The following is a 23,135-nucleotide window of genomic DNA, read 5'->3' on the forward strand; positions in this document are numbered from 1 at the left end:
TGAAAAAGAAAAAAAATCTCTCTACAGTCACCTGCTTTTGGGGGAGCAGTTCCAGCGGAGTTTAAAATAAATGAGTCGGGTAGTTTAGTGAAACTGTGCCCTTAGCAGCATTGGTGCCACGTAGAATGTTCGAGAATTCAACGCTGTCAGGCAGTTCATTAAGACAGACCACGGACACACGTATTTTCATGTGTCTGTATCTGCAAACGGGCGTACGTTGAGGCATCTTACGTTCAGAACAAAGATTCACAAAGGCACACCGTTACGAAGTCTAGAGCAACGGCGAAATTCGTTCTTCTACGCATTGGACCTTTTCCTTTGCATCAGTGTGATATTTTCCACAGTTCTCGATATTAGGCTGTGAGTGGTCACAGAGGACAGCCCTTTTCCAAGGGGGTCCGTGGTCATTTGAGAGGACTTCAACCTGATATTTGGAAACAAAGGTTTTTGCTTTATTGCTGGAATTTTTTCCCCCTCACCCCAGGGCTGCTAATTTTAAACAGTCGCTGCTGGTGAAAATATCTCCCTGTTTAGCATGGCAAATCAGTGATCTTTTTCTATGTTGGGGAGGTTTCCGTATCTATAATATGGGAGAAAGGAGTACAGGCAGGGGAGATGTGCATGGTTTTTAAGTGAATTTATTCGTATTCAAATCACCGGCTTTGAAAAGACTATTTTAAACGTAGAGGTCAAAGCAGAAGGAATTCTATCACTTGCTAAACCCGGCTCTGATGGCCACCAGCGTTTGACCGAATGCTTTATGTCTGCAGACTGTGTAAGGAGGCAGAACGACGGGTTTTGGAGACATTTCGTCAAGGAGAGAGAAACAGCTAAATTGAAAGGAGCTCTTAGAACCAGCCCAGGATTCTCTGGATCAGTAAGAGAGGTATTCGTAAAAATGAAAACAGAGACAAAGAAGGATTCTCAATTTCCCTACAATCATCCTCACCTATCTCCTACACAAATATATATTTCTATGTGGCAAAAATACATGTATTTTCTTTTTCATCCAGAGTTATCAGAAGTGGCTGGAGAAATGATGGATACAAGTGTAAAAACAGGTATGTAATAAAAAGCCAAACTTTTAAAATAGGGGTGGGAAGGGTATGATAAAACAACATTTTAGATTTGTGTTTTTGACAAACAAACAATCAAAAAATCTTGATTTTTCGGGGCATGTTTTAATTCGGCATTCGGATGACACAAGGTGTGAGGAACCCCCAGCGCAAACCCAGGGTCAAAACACAAAACACAAAACACACGGTCACATCAGAATGTGAGCAGAAAGTACGTCTAATGTGAAAGAAGCTGCTACAAAGCGGAGCCTTCAAAACGTAAGCACCCGGCAGAGGCCCATCCGTGTGGAACAAATCCACACCAACCACAGGGTCGCTCTCCAGAACGTGTCTGTGGTACCCGAGACCTGCATCCCGACTGAGGAAAGCACCTTTGGTTTGGGAAGCCCCGAGGAGCTAAAACCGCAGTGGGGAAGCCTGGTGCAGCCGGCACGAGTCTGACTGGGGACGGAGACACCGGGAATCTCCTTGTTCCGGGCAGGACAAGAGGTGCCGGGCTCAGAGGGCCCTCGGCCCTCCTGCGTGAAAACCACAGGACACGAACCACTCTGGGCCGGTAATTTCTTTTCGAAAACGTCTCTTTGGCCCCCAGACCGTTATGAACAGAAAAATGCCGGAGTCTGCAAGTCCATGGCAATCACCGTGTCAGCTCGGAGCCGAGATGTTTCCCAAATGAACACCTGGGTGATGTAAATCACCCCAGGGGTAAACACTTCAGGCCTGGATGTGGGCTGGGCGGGGCGCACCCTCCCACCCCGCCGGGTCCATAAACCAGGCGCTGGCCTGCCCCTTGTAAACGCTCCTTTCACCGAGAAAGACCCCCCTCCCTGCCGGTCTGGGAGCAGATGCCTGCGTAGAGGTCGCTCAGATAACGGCCAGAGGCACTCCCACCCTCCCCACTGGCCGACTTACCCCGCGCTGCTCCTGGGGAGTGAAGCTGTCAGAGGTTTACGTCCTTATGAATCGCTTTACGGGGCTACCGGCTTCAAGGTGGAAATTTTCGAGGGCCGCGTGTAAAGATAAAACCTAAGAAGAAGGTTTGTGTTTTAATATCACGATAGCAAAATCGGAACCAGAATAGTAACGATAACCAGAAGGTCTATATGAAATGTCCCCCAAGTCAGTTGAAATCAAAGCGACATTTCCTCTTCTAAGACAGGGTGAATTAAGATATTAAACCCTCTCTCCTCTGCAGTGTCTTAAAATCCCTGACTTTTAATGGACGGCCATTTGGTGTATGCGATTGTTATAAAAATCCCCGACTGGGGGGAAGTAGATGGCAGATGGCAGACGACATCCCCCCAGAAGATCACCAACTTGAGAGTTTCTTTACGTTCTGATGCTCTAACTTAAAAAAAAAAAAAATCTCCTTATAATTATCGGGCTAGGAGGAGTCTTTTCAATGATATCATATCGCCTGTCTTCAGCCAGACAGACGTGAGGACACGCAATGTAAACATTACAAAAGCAGCCCGCAGCGCAGACTTTTCATGGCTCTCTTCCTTTCTACCCGCAGCTCGAATGAGAGAAACACAGAGAATTCGAGAGGAGTTATTCTGCCCTCAGGACCAACCTTGCACCAAAGAAAAATAACCCAGAGAAATTATTCTGCAGCCCAAAACGAAGCCCAGATCAAATGGTCGCTGATCAGAGCAAATGTTTAAATTGGATAAGTCAAATCGAGCATTATTAAATAAAGCTTGTTTAACGTGTCTCGAACAGAAAATGTCTTTTGAAGAGCGGTGTAAACCTGATATGAGGACTCTGGCTGGGTGCACATCGTGGGCTTGGTCGGTGGGCATGGGAATCTGCGTTCTTACGACAGAAAGCGTGATATTCTCCCTCCACGATTTTTCCATGTACAAAATGAAAGCAGAAAGGCTTTTAGGTAGCTCTTAGAAACTGTTAACGTAAGATAATAAATAGGAGACGACCGACCCATGTTTTAACGTTTATTCGTCAGACAAAGCTCAGCGTGGCCACCGCGGTGACAAGGGGGACAGCGTACGGGGCCGAGGACGCCCGCGTGTAGGGTGGTATTTCCCCATCACCAAGGTGCAGTGGGGTAGCAGCTGATCCGCGCTCTCCCCAAACCGAAAACCACTCTCTAATGAGTTTTACAATATTTACATTTTCAATTTTATTTATAGGACACCAGATGTCTACATTCAGAGGAAAAAAAATCATTGGAATATAAGATGCCACCCCTTCCACACATTCGATGGCGTCTTAAGTATTTGTGTGTCCCCACCGTCTCGGAGCTGGGGTTGGTGGTCTCCCCGGGGGTTAGGGAGGTGGTGGCAGGGCATGTGTCCCCATTCTCTGCGTGACCACAAGCACGTCTTTATTTCTGGGCCACGTTTTCTCCTTCCGTGAAAAGGGAAGGGGCTGGTAACGTGCTGGGGTGAGTCCCAACGCCGAGATTCTTGGCACCTCTCAAGGACCACCGTGTCCCTCCTGAAGTTCATAAGGGAACGGGGCGTCTGAGAAGCAGCTCTGAGTGGACCTAAGAGAGCGGGTTCAGAGCCTCCCAGGCCACAGCGTGAGGTCGGTTCTGAGAACCACTAAATGTCTTTCTTCCCTCACACTTAAAGCTGGTCTCAGAGCATCCAGCCCACACAAGGGGTGATTGAAAGGCGCTTCAAAAATACAAGCTGGGGGCTTCCCTGGTGGCACAGTGGTTGAGAGTCTGCCTGCCAATGCAGCGGACACGGGTTCGAGCCCTGCTCTGGAAGGATCCCACATGCCGCGGAGCAACTAGGCCCGTGAGCCACAACTACTGAGCCTGCGCGTCTGGAGCCTGTGCTCTGCAACAAGAGAGGCTGCCATAGTGAGAGGCCCGCGCACCGCGATGAAGAGTGGTCCCCGCTTGCCACAACTAGAGAAAGCCCTCGCACGGAAACGAAGACCCAACACGGCCAAAATTAAATAAATTAATTTAAGAAAACCTCACTTTAAAAAAAAATACAAGCTGGTATTTTTATTCACTTTATTGTTTTTGCTGTCAGCCGACTCGGCACCCAGACCTGACAGGGAACCCATGACCAACAGCTCCATGCCGATTTACCTCCTGAAATTCAGCCACATAGCCTCTCCAAGCAACGCGAGTTCCTGCAGATTCCCTCCAAAAAATCTCATCTGCCCCAGGGCCCTTGCTGGGGAAGTTTCTCCCCTTTCCCAACATAGACAGATGAGCTGTTTGCTTTTCAGCCCGTACCCCCTTCAATACCCAGCCTGATCCTTCCCGTGAAGCAGAACCGGACAACGGAGCAGGCAGCAAATGTCTGAGTCCCGCATGTGACCGGGGAAGCACTGCCAGGGCGGCGGGGACAGAGCCACGGCCCCTGGAGATCCCAGGGGCATCCCCCAGTCACCTCCTTTACCCCTGGAGGGATGTCATCACCCCCCGTTCTTAGCAGATCCTCCAAACCACCGTGCCCCCTGCCCGGGGGGACGGCAGCCCAGCGGGACTGCACTGAACGTCCCAGGTCCTTGTCGGGACAGGAGGGAAAGTACAGCTGAACATGGCTCGAGAGGGAGGCTCTCGGCGTGGCCTGAAAGCCCGGTGGGGCGGGCAGCGGCCGCCTGTGTTCTCACATGCCCTGCGGGGGGATCCCCAGCAAACGTGAGAGCAAGGCTGCTCTAGCAAAGCCTCTCGTGCTGCTTCAGCTAATGAGTAAGAGCAACGGCGGAGCCTGGTTCTCTTCCCTCCGTAGCTGCAGCAACCTTACACCTCTTGAGCATCAAAGCCTGGACTAAAGGCCAGGAAGGAGGCGGTATCGCAGGACGGGATGTGTGGTCCTGCCTGGGACACAGGGAAGAGAACAGAGAAAGGCGGGGGAGGGGTGACAGATGGCTGGTGCCAGAGGTGGAGGAGAAAGCTGTGGATTAGAGACCTGCGGAGACTGACGAGCTGGTGGGACGCTTAGGGGTCCAGCAGGGCGGGAGCTGAGAGAGAAGAAAAGCCGGGTGGGCGGGAGGCGGAGATGAGACGGGCTGGGGGAGGGGGAGGACGGGGCTGGCGGCAGGGGTCTTGCATCTTCCCTTCACCATTTGGTTCTCGACTGCCCAAGAGACCCTGTCTCCGGCTGGTCCCAGCCCAAACCTCCCATCCCCCGCGCAGTGGTTCCCAGCTCTGACTGTCCCTTATGATCTCGTAGAGCTCTGACAGTACAGATGCCCGGCCCCACCCCAGAGACTCGGAGGACGTGAGGCTGGGCGTGGAATCCGGCTTCAGTATGTCTTACCTGTTCCCAGGTACTTGGGTGTGCGGTCAGGGACTGAGACCCCCTGCCTTGAGCCTCCACTTATAGATTCAGACTTCTCGTATGAGCTTCCACTCAGCAGACTGGAGACCTCAGAGTTTGGTTTGTCTCTAATCTGCGCACTCTGAAGACGCCCCATTGGGGTGTTGGGCTTGCCGTGGTCCAGGGGCCACAGCATCTACAAGGAAGCGTAGTCTCCATCAACCAGAGACCCTGGTTTGGGGCATTTGGGATCGGGTCTTGGTGAAGCAGAGACACACAGAGTGTGGGAGATGTTTCCAAGATGCTGAATCTGCTTTGTCCCCTGCGGTGGTCCGTCCGAAGGTGAGTGAAGGAGCCCCTCCCTCATTAACCTGTGAGCCCGCCCCTCACCCCTTCGGGCGAAACCGAGAGCACAAACTGGATGGCCCCCGAACAGCTTCTGAGCTGAGATCCTGACTTCCACAAGGATCCCTCGTGTTCTCTTTCTTGGTAAACGTATTGAGACAAAACTAAGATGACATTTTAAAATCCTCTGAAAAAGCTCAAATCTTGATGACTTGAAACATACATTCCAGTGTTCTATTCTAAGTAATTCTGAGGTTCCACTGGTTCCTCACTGCCTCGTAAACCACAGCCTTGCTAATCAGAGTTAACAGACAGAGTATCGAGAAAGCCAGGCACTGTTTAGGGAACCTCACATGGCTTCATTCAGTTCACCGTGGCAATGACACTACGGTGCAGGTATTACACTTGTGCCCATTTTACAGATGGGGTAAGTGAGGCACAGAGCTCGGATGTGGCCCCACAGGTGGGCAGGACCGGGAAGGAAGGATGGCATCACTGGCTTGCAAGATGAAACTCTGTTATTTAGGAGAATTTCTGAGATGCAGCCCCAGCCTGCCCTGCTGCTCTCTGTGAGTCTGTGAGTCGCTTTTCCTTTCGGAGGCCCCAGTTTTCTCTCCCATAAAGCAGGAGTTGTGCTGCCCCCGCCCCCTCCCACCATCAAAGACGACAGGAGCAATGACCCTCTCCTCCATCCTTTCCAGGGCCTGGGCCCCGAGCTTCCGGTTTGTGAGGAGCTGGGGTCTGTTCTCGAGGAAGAGAAGAACCTTTTCTGGAAATACAAGCCGATCTTTGCTGGGACAAACCTTGGGGCTGAGACGAAAGGAAAGTAGGGCAGGCTTGGAAAAGAAGCAGGACTCCCAGCCGGCGCAGGGACCCTCTGACATCCTGACTCTGGGATGCAGAGGACTCTCAGCTCTGGTTTCTCTGCAGGACGGCAGCAGGACACGCCGTCCCCTCCCTCCACAGAGACCTGGGGGATGTGGGGGGATAAGACGTCTCAGTGCCTTTCCACAGGGGCTGTACTTTCTGCAGAGCCAAGCTCCCAGCAGCCTTGGTGTCCAGGGGCTGGGCCCCACCTCTCGGTGGGTCCAGAGGAGGTCATTTGGGACCACCCCCAGCCACACACACACACACACCCTTTGAGTCCCACCAATCTGCCAATTCCAGCTCCGGGAGGATTACACAAGGCAATGCTCCACGCTCGTGAAAGACCAGCCAGGAGCCTTCCAGTTCCTTCCAGAGTCATCACGACAAACAGCCAACAGCACAGGTGGGGCTCTTGCTCATAAACATCTCATCCTCACACCAACCAGAGGAGGTTAGGTAACACCGTGAGCCCACTTTTCAGATGCAAATACCGAGGCACGGAACGGTTATGAAGTTTAACTAAGGTCACACTTGGAGCTGAGTTTTGAACCCAGGCTGTCAGCCTGAAGGGCCGTTAACCACCAGCTTCTCTAGTCTCTCCAGATATTCGAGAGATGGGAATTATTATTATTATTATTGGGCTTTGGTCAAAGATAACTTTTTGTTTAAAAAAGCCTTTTTGTTCTGAGGTCACTGCAGATTCACGCGCGGCTGTAAGGAATCGCGTGGTGGAATCCCCGTACCTTTCACCCGGCTTCCCCTCATGGTGACATCTGGCACCGCTATAGAGCAATGTCACCACCAGAAAATGACGCTGACACAGCCCACCCACGATATTCACACAAAATGGCAAAAGGGGACGTGTGGGGTCAGAAGGAGCACGGACCGTGTCGGCTGAGCCCGTCCCTTCTGCTCTCTGCCTCTGACCCTCACCCCCTTTCTGCTCTTTACTCAACAGTACCTGACATTACAGATCCTGTTTACACTCCCCCAGAAAATGTTAAGTCCCTTGAGGTTGACGATTTTTGTCTATTGGACTCACCATTGTACCCCAGTGCCTAGAACAATGCCCGATGCATACGACTTCAGCAAATATTTTTAAATAGATGGTTGAATGGATGACGGTTTTTTCAGAGCTCTGTAACCTTTCTGAACTCCCTTTAAAAAACCTGTAAAATGGGACTTGCGGTTGCCAAGGGGGAGGGGCGTGGGGGAGGGAACGATTGGGAACTTGGGATTAGCGGATGCGAACTATGGCATATAGAATGGATAAACCACAAGGTCCCACTGTATAGCACAGTGAACTATATTCAATATCCTGTGATAAACCATGAGGGAAAAAATATGAAAAAGAATATATATATATATATATATATATATATATATATATATGTATAGCTGAATCACTTTGCTGTACAGGAGAAATTGACACAAAAGTGTAAATCAGCTACACTTCGATAAAATAAATTTTTTAAAAAATCTGCAAAATGGGCTGAGTGCTCTCCTCTGCGGGGTGTGGTGAGGATAATGCCCGTCAAGTGTCCAGCACGCGGTGTCCAGTGAGGTCTCAGCACGCCTGGCCGAGCTGTGCGTCCTCTCCAGATGCCCAGGGAAACGCCCCCTGCATCCCCAGCCTGCAGTGCTGGCCGTTCTGGAAGCTGCCATGCTGCCCTCCAGGGTCTCTGGGGTTTGCCTTCCCCTTAATGGCCTGTGATCGCTCAACAGTTAAGAGCATCGCTAATAAGAGATTTGAGAATATGTGTCACTTGAAGGAGGCTGGGTTTCTGGAGGGTGGTGTGAGTCTTAAGAATCCAGCGTGGAGTCTCTGCTAATTCTGCTGACTTGAAATAATAAACAGCTTCACACCCTCCATTGTTCCGGGGCCTGATGCAAACCAAGTGGGCCCTCCGCGCCGGGGAACCTTGAAAGGCTTCCTTGAACAGCGATGTTTTACCTCCACCTCACTCGTGAGGCTCCACTCCCGGAGGAGATTTGGCAACCATCAGGGCCACTGACCACCATGTCCAGAATCCAGTCTTCTGACCCACAAAACCAGAGTTTCCACAACCCAAACCTGCCTCCTGGGGTGATACATCTGCATGTGGGATCTTCCAGCGCAGAGACTGTGATGTGCTCTAATCCTACACACTCACATGCCCCTTCTGAGCGCTCCTTCACAGCCATTGTAGTTCACAATGAGCAGGGATTTAAAAACAAACATACATTTATTTCTTTTGAAGACTATCGTATCATGTTTATTATAAAACAAGACATTCATTATAGAAACTTTATGGGACTTCCCCGGAGGTCCAGTGGTTAGGGCTCTGCGCTTCCAATGCAGGGGGCACGGGGTCGATCCCTGGTTGGGGAACTAAGATCCCACAAGCCGTGTGGCAAAAAAAAAAAAAAAAGAAAAACTTCATGAAAAATGGAAATGTTTAAGGAGTAATCTATTAATTAACCGCCATCCTGCCATGCTGGGATTCACTGCTTTATGTATTTTGCTATATTTTATGTCTCTGTCCTTCTCTCCATATAATATGGTTTGAGTCATTACATAATTTTAGATCCTGGTTTTCTCATTACTATTTTACCATTGAATATTTTTCTCTCTTTAAATATTCTTTTGGGAACTTGCATATTTTGAAATCGGAAAATCAAATCCTGTTGCAAAGAAGGCAGAGTCCGGAGGAGAAGACGATTCTGCCCGTGAACAGAAAAGCCAGGACAGACACGCAGTGAGGACATGGTGTTAATGTCTGCCTTGTAGCTCACTGTGTGTTTACTGAACCCAGCCCCCACCGATGGGCACTTAGGTTGTTCCCGAATATTCATCTTTATAAATAATGGTGTGGATACAGATCCTTAGATGTACATCCACGTGCACCTGCCTCTTTATTTCCTTCAACAAGTTCCCAACAGAGGAGTCACAGATCAAAGGGTGTGGACGTGTCTAAGCTCCTGATGTGAACGGACAGACCGCCCTGTAGAAAGGCTGTATGTTCATCTGTGTCTCCCAGCGGTGCGGGTGTGTGCAAACACCTGTCTCACTTGCTGTTGACAATACTGAGTACTGAGACCTCTAACTTTCTTCTTTTGTTGTTGCCAATTTAAGGAGCAGGAGTTTCGAGTCACCAGTTTGGTTCTGAAATACCTGACTTCACGTTTTTTGGTTGTCCTTTTGTAAACATCTTTACTGGAGTATAATTGCTTTACAATGGTGTGTTAGTTTCTGCTTTACAACAAAGTGAATCAGCTATACCTATACATATGTTCCCATATCTCCTCCCTCCTGCGTCTCCCTCCCACCCCTCCTATCCCACCCCTCTAGGTGGTCACAAAGCACCGAGCTGACCTCCATGTGCTACGCGGCTGCTTCCCACTAGCTATCTGTTTTACGTTTGGTCATGTATATATGTCCATGCCACTCTCCCGCTTTGTCACAGCTTACCCTTCCCCCTCCCCGTGTCCTCAAGTCCATTCTCTAGCAGGTCTGCGTCCTTATTCCCGTCTTACCCCTAGGTTCTTCATGACCTTTTTTTTCTTCTTAGATTCCATATATGTGTTAGCATACGGTATTTGTCTTTCTCTTTCTGACTTACTTCACTCTGTATGACAGACTCTAGGTCCATCCACCTCACTACAAATAGCTCAATTTCGTTTCCTTTTATGGCTGAGTAATATTCCATCGTATATACGTGCCGCATCTTCTTTATCCATTCATGTTGATGGACACTGGCTTCACATTTTAACACCTTCATCCCGAACCCAGTCTCCGGAGGGAGAGCAATCAGTGGTGTTACAGAAGCGGGGGATCTGGAGCTCCTTCTGCAAAGCTGCCCTGTTCCCTTTGGGGAGCTCAGGCCTGGGGGCTGGGACCCGCCCCGCCCCCCCTCGGGCTGTTATCGATCTTGGCCTCCTGGGGGGATTTGCTGGGAGGCCTGATCGAGATGGATGGGGCGTGAGGGGAGCCAGAGCTGGGGAAGGGCAGGCAGCCGTAGGTGGGAAAGGGCTTGCAAACTCTCACCCGTGCTTGAAAGGAGCTTGAGATAAGGAGCCTGCCCCCTTTCAAGAGCAAATGGTCCCAGGGGAGGGCTTCTGGAGCCTGCACTGCCCACACGCCCTGCGGGGTGGATGCATGTGGAGCTGGTGGTGGCCTGCCTCCACCCGCCTCCCGACCACCAGGCCCCCAGCCTGACCACCCCGCCCCATTACTCAGTATTCCTTGGCCCGCATGACACGGCCCTGCCTGTCCTACAAAACATGGAAACAACACAAGTTTCTGGCAGGCGGCGCTGGGCACTCCTGTCCCACAACAGAGAGAAAATCTGCAATTCCAGACTCAGTTACTCAACCCACGGCCTTGGCTGTCTGGTTCTCTGCTTGGCCAGGCTTATTTGTGACTTTTTTTCTTTTTTTTTTATATTGAGGTGAAATTCACATATCATAAAACGAACCATTTAAAGTGTACAAAGCAGGGCTTCCCTGGTGGCGCAGTGGTTGAGAGTCCGCCTGCCGATGCAGGGGACACGGGTTCGTGCCCCGGTCAGGGAAGATCCCACACGCCGCGGAGCGGCTGGGCCCGTGAGCCATGGCCGCTGAGCCTGTGCGTCCGGAGCCTGTGCTCCGCAACGGGAGGGGCCCCAACAGTGAGAGGCCCGCGTACCGCAAAAAGAAAAATAATAAAGTGTACAAAGCAGTGGCATCTGGTATATCTGCAATGTTGTGTAATCAGGGCCTCTAGCTAATTCCAGAACATCTTTATCACCCCAAAAGGGAATCCTAGACTTACTGGTCATCCTTCTTCACCCCCTCCCTCTGGCCTCTGGTGACCACGCATCTGCTCTCTGTCTCTGTAGGTTTGCCTCTTCTGGACGGTTCACTGAAATGGAGTCATACAACATGTAATTCGAATGCGTCTGGCTTCTTTCACTCAGCATAAGCTTTTCAAGGTTCATCCATTTCGTAGCCTGTATCAGCACTTCCTCCTTTTTTATGGTTGAGTAATATTCCATCAGGTGGACGGACCCTGTTTATCTATCCCTTCACCCGCGGGTGGACACGGGGTGGGGGTTGTTTTCGCCTTTGCCTATTGTGAACACTGCTGCTGTGAACATCTGTGTACAAGATTCTGCTGTAGCGCCTGTTTTCAGTCTTTCGGGTACACGCCCAGGAGTGGAATTGCCGGGTCATACGGTGACTCTCTGTTTAGCTCTCTGAGGAGCTGCCAGACGGTTTTCCGCAGCGGCTGCACCATTTTACATCCCCACCAGCAGGGCAGGAGGGCTCCAATTACTCTGGCTCAGGCTCATTTTAATAGCATCTTTCCAGAGGCACCGTCCTGCGTTCTTCATTTGCATAATAACCCAGTGTGGACGGTGGAGGATGGCGGTGCCTCCTGTGCTGTTCCGTGGGCAGCTTTCCGTGTAAGACCCTTGACGCACGGTGGTCCCCTGCCCCGTTTCCTGGCCTCATGCCACCTCTCCCGACTCAGTTTCCTCATTTAGAGAATGAGGCAACTAAACCCGAGTTGAAGGACTGTTGCAAGCCCAGGGCTGGCTTACGGCGGCACTCTGTAAAGAGGGGCTGTTACATCACACCCAGAAAGTGGGGCGGAGGGTGTGTAAGAGGCATCTTGACTCTGGGGACCCTCGAAGCTGGTGTTATCCACTACTCCATGTAGCTACAAATAATGTAAAATGTACTGTTAGGACCATATCTAACTAAGGTGGGAAAGGTGCCTCTAAAACTTAAAGAAATGCCCAAAGACGGGGCTTTGAAGCAGCCTGGTTCTGAGGTCACCTCCAGTGGAGAAGGTGGTGTGTCCGGGGGTAGCCTCTGTCCTGAATTGATGGCCGTCCAGGAGGGAGTGGGCGTGGCCACCTCCCTAGCCTGGCGGGTTCTGTATACAACCCTTCAAGGGCTAAATAAATGCGGTAATTTACTGAGAAAAGGCCTTTCAGGGCCACCTCTGGTACTGAGGTCTGAGGACTTATGGGACAAAACAAGCATCCATCATCAGCTGCGTCACGGTCCTGTCAACAGTCACCCTAATGGGAACAGGACTCAGCAGGACAGCGTGGTGGTTTCCATCCCCTCCAGGCAGCCCTGTTCTCCCGGGGCAGCGAAGGGGAGGGCAGGGCCGCAGGGCGGGGTGGGGGGAAGGGGAGGGGAGGGCTGCTCCCTTTTCCTCAGTCGTCCCAAAGCCCCCAGTACGCTACGGGAATCAGAGCCAGATGGCCCCCTGGAATTCCAGACCCCCTCCCTCAGGGACTCCAAGGCTGGGGCACTGCATGGCCTTGGCAGGTCCATGTTTGGAGACCAGGCAGGTGGACTCCGGGGAGGACAGGACACGCCCTGACTGTGACCAGAGGTCCGGGTCTGGATCACACTCTTTCCCACGTGCTGTGATTTTGGGCAAGTCTCCCATCTTGCCAAGAGGTACGTTTTTATCTATAAAACGAAGAGGAGGAATTTTTCACCTTACAGGGTTGTGAGATCAAACGAAGCGGGGAAGGCAAAACAAAACAACAACAAAAAAAACGCTCCTTGAGAAGCAAACATTATTTTGCATATGTGAAAAAGGGAGATGTTTAGGCCAATGTCCAATCGACATAGAATTCAAGCCACATCTGTGATTTAAAATTTTCTAGCAACCATGTTCAAAAAGATGTAAAAGGAGAACAGGTGGAATTGATTTTTAAACTATTTTAGCCCACTGTATCCAAAATACATCATCCTGCAATTAACATAAAATTATCAAGATATTTAATTCTTTCTCCTATGAATTATTCAAAATACAGCGGGTACCTCATAGCACGTCTCAGCTCTGACCAGCCACGGTTCTAGCGCTCAGTCCCCACGTGTGGCTGGGGCCACTTTACTGGATTGGGCAGGTCGAGTTCATTCAATTTCCAGGCGAGGAGAGTCCCATCTCTGGGGTGGGCTTCCTGCTGGGCTCTGCCTCCCCCACCCATGAGCTCTGATGGGGCTCAGGGTTCTGTCCAAGTGCTGGGTGAGGCTTTTGTTGCTCCTTAGCGGGCCCCAAGCTATGACTTCCCGAGGAGGGGGAGGTTAGACTTAACCTTTGCTCCTGCCATCTCTTTAGGATTTTATACATTTGGGGAGGGGGTTCACGTAAAAATCTGTTTGTGTATAAATGAGATGTGAGACCAGTTTTAGCAATAAGGATGTTCACCGTAGTGTAATTTGGAAGAGCAGACAGATTTGAAACAGCTGAAATGTCCTACCATAGAGGCCTGAGGAATCAGTGAAGCGATCACAGAAATGGGTCACATCAAGGTAACTGATGACCTGGATGAGGGAGGGTCAGTGGCCGGGGATGTGAGAAGCCAGACCGGAGGGTGTTTAACTAAAATGTGGCTTGGGGAAAAGAAAAGGTGATCCCATGTCTGCATTTTGGAAAAGAAGATCTAGATGGACACTCAGCAAAGTGTTAACTGGTTGTCTCTGGCTGTTGGGATATGTGTGGTTTGGGGTTTTCTTTTCTGTGTGTATCTGTGGTTTCTAATTTCCCACTACATATGTGTGAGCTGAGAAATCAGAACTTTTCCTAAGTATAAGTACATATTGGAATCATAATAACTAACCTCAGTTTTGGGGATGCATAGATGGAAAGAGGCTGAGGAATCACCGACCCATAGCTGGCGTAAGAAGGGGTTCTGATTTCTCTGACGTGCCACAACACTTGGCGTCTGTAACGCCCCTCTGTCCCTCTCCTGACCCAGCCCGACTTGCGAGGTCTTCCCTGGGCACCCATCCCCCCAGACCTGAAGCAACTTCACGGAAGGGAAAACATATTTACTGAGCAACTACTAGATGCCTGGCACCGTTCAGGACACAACCTCGCATCCACCTTATTTTACAGATGGAAACGCTGAAGCTCAGAGAGGGAAAGTCACCTGCCCAGGAGCCCTCGGCCCTCTGAGTGGAGTGACGGGAGAAACAGTGATATACCGACGCGTTAGGAGTTCATTTCACCCTCCGACAGCCCTACAGAGAAAGGCAGACTCCCCAAGCTCAGTTTACAGGACAGGCACCTGAGCACAGCAAGGGCTACGTGCCTGCCTGGGCTCAGGCTCCTAGGAAACGATGGTGCCCAGGTGGTCTACCTCCGGAACATACGCCCCTTCTTCACTAGAGACCACGGCTCCTTCCCCTACATCACATTGCTGATTCCTTGCAGGCTGGGCTCCATGCATATCTTTGACTTCTCTGTGCCTCCTTGGGGGTCCCAGCATGGTGGGCACCCAGGAAGTACCCCATGGGCACCCAGGGATGGACGGTCCCTCCACTCCACACCAACCTATGGCGGGAAGACCAGGTGTGTGCTTCAGTGCTGTGTTTTGGTCTCTGAATGAAATCAGACCAGTCTGAGGATCGGGATTGCAGGAACCATAAAAGGAGAAGTGTGAACAGCAAAGAAAATAAACACACGTGTGTGCTGGGGCTGCAGGAGTGTGTGTACTTGCGAGGGGGTGGGTGTGCGGCGTGAGAGGGGCTGTTTAATCCAGGCGAAAGCTCAAGGTGATCCTTGCTGTTAGCAGGAAGCCCAAGTGGGGAGCCATGAAGGGCCTCGGGGATGCCACGTGCCTTTGTTCATCCATTCTCGTGCCCAGACCTATTCATTCACAAGCATTTGGGGTCCACCTGTGCCGGCACAGGGGCGCCTAGTTCAGTGGAATGGCAGCACAGCTAACACGGACAGGCCTGCCATGAACTGGGCAGCTCCCTCAATCCGCCCACCTGCCCTGTTGTCCCCATTTTACGGATGGCTCGGAGGTGTGTGGGCTGACCTCAAGCACACGCAGAGGGTGGTGGCCATCCCCTCACCTTGTGACTTGGGTCACTGCTTGCCAAGGAGCAGGCGGCCTCTGGGGGAGAGAATGCCTCCCAGTTTAAGGAAAAGACCAGGCGCAGGAGGACTTAAAACGTGCTGATGTCCTCGGCCACCCGGACATTCTGATTTCGTAGGTCTGCATGGCGCCCATGTACCGCTTTGTTTGTTTGCTGTTTCTGTAACAACCCTGGTGATTCTCCTGAGCAGGCTGAGCTGAAAGCTCGGTCCAAACCCATCACCACTCACCGTCCTGAAATTTGTAATTGTTGGACAATTACGTCTTTCCTCCTATAGGCCAGGCTGCCAACTCGGGTACCCAGGGCCGTCGCGGGCTTTCTGGATCTTGTAAAATACAGATTGCTGCTTGTAGCCACTCGGGTTACATAACACGAGGTAATCAATCCAGATGAATAAATACGAGGCCAAGAATCAAAACCAGCCGCAGCGTGAAACCCGGCAGGCGGCAACACTGCAGCCCGGAAACGAGAGGCCAGGGCAGGGCTGGACCCGGCAGAGCCCCCGGAGCTTCATCTGAGGCCTAATTATAATCACCGCCACGGCGATCTGGGGAGGACTGATGGCTGTGTGCCAGCCCGGTGCCTTCGAGGCCCGCCATGACCCTTCTCCTTGCCTCTGGCCCCTGGACATCCCCCTCCTCGTCTGCTCTCTCAGGCTTCTCACTACCTGTGACTATCTGTGGGGGTTGAAAGGGGACCCCCCCAAAGATATGCCCGCATCCTAATCCTTAGACGCTGTGGGTGTGAACTTATTTGGAGAAAGAGTCTTTGTAGATGTATGTTAACCCCATCCTATATCTACTTGCTTTAGGTTGGTAGTCACAGAGCCTCAAACACATTCTGGAAAAGAAAAAACACCTACATTTTCCCACTCTCCTCCCGCGTATTTTATGATTTTGATGTGTCCTCTTCTACCCTCTTCATCTGCACCCTTTTGCAGCTCACGGTGGTAATCACCGCTTCCACAGAAATTGTTTGATTTTGTTTTCTCATTCTGTGTATGGCTTATTTCAGTGATTTACTTTCCAATTGTGATTTTTCTCTTTCCTATAGCTTCTTGTTTCTTTTCTATTAGAGAAGACCTTCCGATATTTCCTTTAGGATAGGTTTACTGCTGCTGTATTCTTTTAGGTTTTTGTTTTTTTTGGCTGCGTTGGGTCTTCATTGCCGCACACAGGCGTTCTCTAGTTGTGGCGAGCGGGGGCTAGTCTTCCTCGTGGTGTACGGGCTTCTCATTGCGGTAGCTTCTCTTGTCGCAGAGCACGGGCTCTAGGCGCGTGGGCTTCAGTAGCTGTGGCACGCGGGCTCAGTAGTTGTGGCTTGCAGGCTCAGTAGCACGGGCTTAGCTGCTCTGCAACACGTGGGATCTTCCTGGACCGGGGGCTCGAACACATGTCCCCTGCATTGGCAGGTGGATTCTTAACCACTGTGCCACCAGGGAACTCCATTCTTTTAGTTTTTGCTTGTCCAAGAAATTCTTTCTCTCTCCTATTCTAAATGATAATCTTGCTGGGTAGAATATCCTAGGTTGCAGATTTTTCCCTTTTAGGACTTTGAATACATTTGCCACTCCCTTCTGGCCTGTAATGTTTCTGTAGTGAAATCAGCTGATAGCCTTATGCTGGTGGTGAGGGCGGGGATCCCTTGTCGTTAACTCTTTGTTTTTCTCTTGTTGCCTTTAGAATCCTCTCCTTAACTTTTGCATTTTTATTAGAATATGTCCCAGTGTAGGTCTCTTCGGGGTCAACTTGTTTGGGACCCTCTGTGCTTCCCGTATCTGGATGTTTCCTTCTTTAGGTCTGGGAAGTTTGCAGCCCTAATTTCTTCAAATACATTTTCAATCCCCTTTTCTCTTTCTTCTCCTCCTGGGATCTCTATTATGCATAGATTGGCACACTTTATATTATCCCATAGGTCTCATATTGCTTTCTTTTTTTTTTTGCGGTACGCGGGCCTCTCACTGTTGTGGCCTCTCCCATTGTGGAGCACAGGCTCCGGACGCGCAGGCTTCAGCGGCCATGGCTCACGGGCCCAGCCGCTCCGCGGCATGTGGGATCCTCCCGGACCGGGGCACGAACCCGTATCCCAGCATCGGCAGGCGGACCCTCAACCACTGCGCCACCAGGGAAGCCCTGCTTTCATTTTTTCTATTTGGCTTTCTGTCTGCTGTCCTGATTGGGCGATTTCCATTATTCTATCTTCCAAGTCACTTATTCGTTCTTCTGTGTTCTTCATTCTGCTATTCATAGCCTTTAGCTCAGCTTTCATCTCAGTGAATTAGTTCCCTAATTTTTCTGGGCTGCTCTTTATAGTTTCTAGTTCCTTTTTACAGTTATCTGCATTTCTATCGACAGCCCTTCTTAACTCCTTCAGTATTTTCATTATCTCCTGTTAGAACTCGGTGTCTATTAGACTGAAGACGTCTGCTTCGTTGTTTGTCCTTTCAGGGGGATTCTCTTGATCTTTGCATTGGGAGTGGTCCCTCTGCTTCTTCATTTTACCTATATGTCTCTTGCTCTATGAGTTTGGGAGAAACAATTATCTACTGGAGCCTCCACCGCCAGGACACAGGCAATGGGCCCTGGTGTCCCTCAGGTGCTGTGTTCACAAAGCTGCCAGTGCAGATCTTACCCACTGAAGTCGGGTACCAGGACCACAGGGGTCACCCACCGGGACCCGCTTTGGGAAGCAGCCCAGACCCCGGCCCCGCCTCCGCACGGGTGCCCTCAGAGCCCTCAGCCGCTAAGGCCGGACCCGTCCCAGCTGCACGAGCACCCGCTGTCCCGCTCCAGAGCTCGTAGAGGCGATCCCGGGGAAGAGGCTGCTATGGCGGCCCCCGCACCCCCTTCACGAGCCCCTTAGCGAGGCGCTTTGCTTCTACGGTGCCCGGGCTTCTTCTGCGAACACCCCAGTTGTCACCGGTACTGAGACAGGAGGGAAGGGGGCAGGGCACAACCTTTAAAAGAACGACAGACACGTGGAGGACACGACAAAACCTGGTTAGAAGCTACGAGGCCCACGATGTGGAAGATCCAGTTCCAGTGGACCTTGAGCCTCATTGTACCCTCATTGTAATACATCAGCTAAATACCACACCACCGGCGCCAGGACGGTTCCGAGGCCCACCATAAAGGGCCAAAAAGTGGGCGACGCCCCAATTCCTGGAAGCTCCCGCCCCTTCTCCAAAATAGTTGCAATAACCGTTCCACTTATTAGCCTATGAAGTTATCCAGCCCATAAAAGCTAACCACCCCGTATTTCAGGGCCACTCTCACCTTCTGAGACGGCCCACACTCCGTCTCTCTCTCAATAAATCTGCTTCCTACCTATCACTTTGCCTCTCGCTGAGCTCCTTCTGCGCTGAGACGTAAAGAACCTGAGCTTCATTAAGTCCTGAGACCAGGTGTGTGATCTCAATTAAGACAGTGGCTTCGAGTCCCAGCCCGCGGGTTCGAATACCATCCGAGTTGTGCGGTTTCAGCATCACAGTCCGGCCCCTTTCAGGCTGTCTGCAGGCAGGCAACCCCGGTCCTCTCCCCGGCTCTGTCCTCTGAAGCCTGGGTTTCAGCCCCCAGCCCCTGCGTGCACCAGCAGGCGCACGTCTCGGGCTGGGGTGCAGCGAGGCGCCTCGGAACCCCTGTGCAGTCTCTCTCCGTTCTGGCTGCCCCACCTGCCGTTGCGCTCTCCTCTGAGCCTCGGAAGCTCCCCCTCTGTCCCGGCTGATGTCCCTCCCAGCGATGGCGCTTCCCAGGGTGTGGGAAACTTTCCTCTTTCACAGCTTCCTCCCAGGGGCGCAGGGCCTGTGCTGATTCCTCTCTCTTTTGTCCTACCCGGTTACGAAGAGATCTTTCTTGCACTTCCGGGTGTCTGATGTCTTTTGCCAGCGCCCGGTAAGGCATTCTGTGGGAACTGTTCCACTAGTAGATGTATTTTTGATGTATCTGCGGCAGGAGCTGAACTCCACGTCCTTCTGTTCCGCCATCTTGCTTTCTCTCTCTTTCTAGATGTTGTTAGGTTAAGGGTCTCCAGCTGAGCTCACCCCGAATTGGGCCTGGGACGGCTTTCAATCCAACAACCGAGCTCCTTATAAGAGACAGGAGAGAGAGAGAGAGGAGGAGAGGCCACGTGAAGATGGAGGACAGAAGCTGGAGGAAGGCGGCCGCATGCCAAGGGATGCCTGAAGCCACCAGGAGCTGGAAGAGGCAGGAAGGACCCTTCCTTTGAGCCCCCGGAGGCAGGTGGCTCTGCTAACACCTTGGTTTCAGACTTCCAGCCTCCAGATGGGAGAGAATAAATTTCTGTTGTTTTGATCCACCTGCTTTGTGATAATCATCTATGGCAACCCTAGGGAACTCATGCACCATCCAACTTTCTATCTGGAAACTTGTCCACGGGCTGTCCCACTCAGCTGTGAGGAGGGTGAAGGGGTGTGTGTGTGTGTGTGTGTGTTGTGGTGACTACAGGCGTAGCCCCAGTGCCCCAAATAGGGAAAACTTCAGCCCCGGCATCAGGGAGCGTGAAGTGGCCATTGCTTGGTTCTCCAAGCCAGATTCTCACTGTGGCCCGCGAGCGGCAGCAGCTCCCAGGACGGTGCCTGTCCCTGGGGTGTCCTGACTCGGAGAAGCTCTGCTCAGAACTGACTGAAGCCACCCCCAACGTCCACCACCTGGGTGTGCCGGGTCATTCCCCAGGCTGCCCTGGGACTTATGACGCCTGGGAAGTGGGGAGAGGGTCCCTGGTCCCTCCCACTAGTGCTGTGTGGCATTGCCATGGGTCCTTCTCTCCTCTGCCCCCGATGTCATGGGGCCTCGGCCGCAGGCAGCCCTCCTCCAACTCGCACCTGGAGACCCCAGCCCTGGCTGGGAGCTTCCCAAAGCGCTGCCTCCATGCAGTACACTCGCCTTCAGAGTTCAGAGGTGCCCCAGGAGGTGATGGGGCGAGGGGTCAAGAAAGCGGACGTTCATGCCAGTTGGCTTTGTCCTGAGTTCGCCCTGGTGGATGATTTTTCTTCTGTCCTCTGCTCGCCCCGCCAGACTCACACCCGCCTTCTCTGCCCGCTCCCTGGCCCGGCGGCTGACCTGCGTGGACTCCACCATCCTACCTCCACCCTCCGCCTCCAGTAGGGGCTCAGGGGAGAAGAGAGCAGGGGGAGGGAAGCTAGGTGTTCTCTGCCCCCTCCTGCTGGGCCACCTGGCTCACTGCGTCCTCCTCCCTAAGGCCGCAGCTCCCGCTGGGGTCCTCTCCGTGTGGACACGCTGCCTTTGCTCCCTGGCGCCCCTCCGTCTCCACCCCCTGCACCTCCCACTGCCGCCTGCCCTTGTCCAGTTCCGCAGGGCTTGTCCGCACCTGCGAATGCTGCCTTTATTAAAACCTCTTCAATTTACAACCCAGTTTGAGTGGCCATCGACTTCCAGCTGGGCAGGCCCCTGACAGAGCCTATGTCCCTAATCACGGCTGTTATCGACCACGCATGACTCATGCCTAACAGGAGGCTGGGGCTCCGCACATACCCTCTCATGCCTCAGAGTCCAGCGTGGAAGTTCCCGCCAGAACATGAGCTCCAGGAGGTCAGGGCTTTGTTTCGTTTCAATTAAAATCCATATTGAGATCGCTGTAAAATAGAAACATAGTCCCGAAAGACCCAATACACTCTGTCCAGTCTCTCTCAGCGGTAACATTCTGCAAAACTATAGTACAATGTTATAACCAGGGTGTTCGTGTTGACACGATCCACCCATCTGACTCAGATTTCTCAGTTTACTGTGGTTGTGTGTGTGTGTGTGTGTGTGTGTGTGCATTTCTGTGTACATTTATCACAAATGTACGTTTGTGTATCCATCACCACAGTCATGGTACAGAACATCTCCAAACCAGGATGGTTTTAATCCGATTTCTTCAGAAGTTTTTATTAATTGGACGTCTTCAAGAGTCTGTAAAAATCTGATTTCATCACCACTCTATTCCCCAGTGCCCGGAAACTGTGCCCGGCACATGGCAGAGACTCAAAACGTATTTGCTGGCTGAATGTTGGCTGCACTTTGTCCTCATGACACGCCCTCTCTATGCACAGGGGCGCTGGGGCCCAGAGACATCCACCGTGTGCCCAGGCGGGTGTGGATTCTCCCCGGCTCCGGTGGACTTTCCGCTCAGGAGAAGCTGCCTTGCGTGGCCAGCGCTGGGGGGGCCTAAGTGCGGGAGGCTCCGTGCATCCCTGTTCGGTTTCATCTGCTGCAGCCTGAACTCGTCCTTCTCTCCCGACTCGGCAGTCAAGCGTGTTCTCCTGCAGCCGTGCTAGCCAGCGTCCTCTGTGCTTGGCCAAGGCTGATAAAAGCTCTGGGCAGGACGCAGCAGAGCCTGGAGCCTGGATGGCCTGATAACTGGCTTCCCTTTGATGTTTTTCAAGTTCAGAACGGACCCAGGCCCCCTCGGCCGGCCTTGCACGCTTGTTTATTTTTGTCCGGCGTAGGCCTTTGAGATTTCCCCTTCCCGAGTGGGACAGCCATCATTCCTGCTGTCATTACCCTATTGGAAATGTTGCTAAACATGGTCTCCCCACACCATCTGACCCCTCCCTCCCAACGCCCGAGGAAGACCACCCACGATGGCAGACTTCCCTCCATTTAATTTTCGTCTCAGGATGTAAGTTTGCAATTTCATCACAATTAAAAAACAAAAAAATGAGGCTGGCCTTTCCTCTCCCAGAACTGGGGACCATCCCTCCCTGATGAGGTGGGTTCAGGAGCTGCGCGAGCGTCCCCAGGACCGCAAGGCTTCCAAGCCAGGGAGGACGAGGGACCGATTTCGCAAGAAACCGCACGGTTCTGCCCTTCTGAGCTACGTTCCACACGAGTTAGATAAGAAAAAGACAGCTAAGCCGTGCTCTTCTCATAAATACCAGTAGATTACTCAGAGGACACAGGAGAACCACATTTCTTCTCTGAGAACACACATGTGCACTGGACCTGCATGTTCTAGATACTAAGGACCCGTCTGCAAAGATGCTCACAATTATTATAAGACCCCCTTGCAATGTCTCCCCGTAGGCTACCTTCTGGACATAATGTCTGCGTTTTATTTTCTTCCTTTCTTCCTTATTCTTTGCTTCCCTTGGATTTTGTAAGTCTGAGTCTAGATTACACATGGAGTACGTGTACACACACACACGCACGGGCTCAGGCACACGCTCCCAATGTATTTCCCTCTCCCACTTCCAGCATTTTTCCTTTCTCTGTCTTTTGGAAAATGTTTGCAACAGGGTTTGACGGTAATGAGATTCAAGTGGGTGATCTGGCCCGAGACCCGGCCGGCTTCCACCACTCAACCTGCTCCTTCCTTCTCCGTCAGGCTCTCCCTCCCGCCTTCTATGGTTTTCTTTTTTCCTTCCCTCAGGGCAGTAATAAATGCTTTTTTTCAGCAAAAGTTATTTTCCAATCTACCTCCAACGAGAACACTGGGAGGGAGGAATAAACCTTGTGTCAACCTCTTAAGTCCACAATTCGGAAGGAAAAGAAGGTCTATTCAAAGGAAAGGCAGTAGAAGTGAATTTAAGTCTATAAAATAATGCTCTATTCCATCTATATTGAAAGAAATATGAATTCCAACCATAGTTGCGCTGGTTTACCGGTATTTCGGGGCTGCTACATGTGACCACGCATGCTGTGCACGGCACAAACCCAGGGAGCGCCATTCACAGGGTAGCAGCACTGGGCCGTGGGTCGCCTCT

This window comes from Phocoena sinus, chromosome 19 (genome assembly GCF_008692025.1).
Source record: "Phocoena sinus isolate mPhoSin1 chromosome 19, mPhoSin1.pri, whole genome shotgun sequence".
NCBI lineage: Eukaryota > Metazoa > Chordata > Mammalia > Artiodactyla > Phocoenidae > Phocoena > Phocoena sinus.